The following is a 570-nucleotide window of genomic DNA, read 5'->3' on the forward strand; positions in this document are numbered from 1 at the left end:
AGAGAGGAACTGGGTCTTGCTCTCTCCCATTGCTGGAGTCCTGCACTGCTGGGAGGTAAGCAAGGGAAGGGAAAGGACATGTGTCACCTTCAAAAAATAAAAAAAGGGTATATATACACAGATATATAGGCTTGCAATGGGGTCTGCTGAGCCTCTGTGCGAGGAGGGCCTGGCAGTGGTGTGGGGTGGGTGTGTGCGCCACTGCCGGATCAGACCCAGCTCCAGGCTCTGAACCAGCTGGAGAAACTTGGGCAAGGCTGACCTGGCTCCCCGCCGGGCAGTGCCAGAGGCTGCTGCAGCGCTCGGGGAGAGATCAGGGCTTCCGAGGTCATTAGATGGGTGGCTGCAAACCCTGGGTGCCCAAAGTGCCCCTGGGAGCTGCGGTGCCTGAGGCTTGTTCGCCGCCGTTGACTAGTTGAGGCAGGGCCCGGCTGGCTGCCATCGCGCGGCTTCTCTCCCGCCTCGCAGGAATGTTCAAGCGTGGGCTGTGGGCTTGGGGGGGCTGCGGGTTTGCGGCGGGGAGCTGGACGTTGCGGGGCGGGTGGGGGCCGGGCTGGAGCTCTGCACGGG

The sequence above is a fragment of the Apaloderma vittatum genome, unplaced genomic scaffold, assembly GCF_000703405.1.
Source record: "Apaloderma vittatum isolate BGI_N311 unplaced genomic scaffold, ASM70340v1 scaffold28943, whole genome shotgun sequence".
In the NCBI taxonomy this organism is placed as follows: Eukaryota; Metazoa; Chordata; class Aves; order Trogoniformes; family Trogonidae; genus Apaloderma; species Apaloderma vittatum.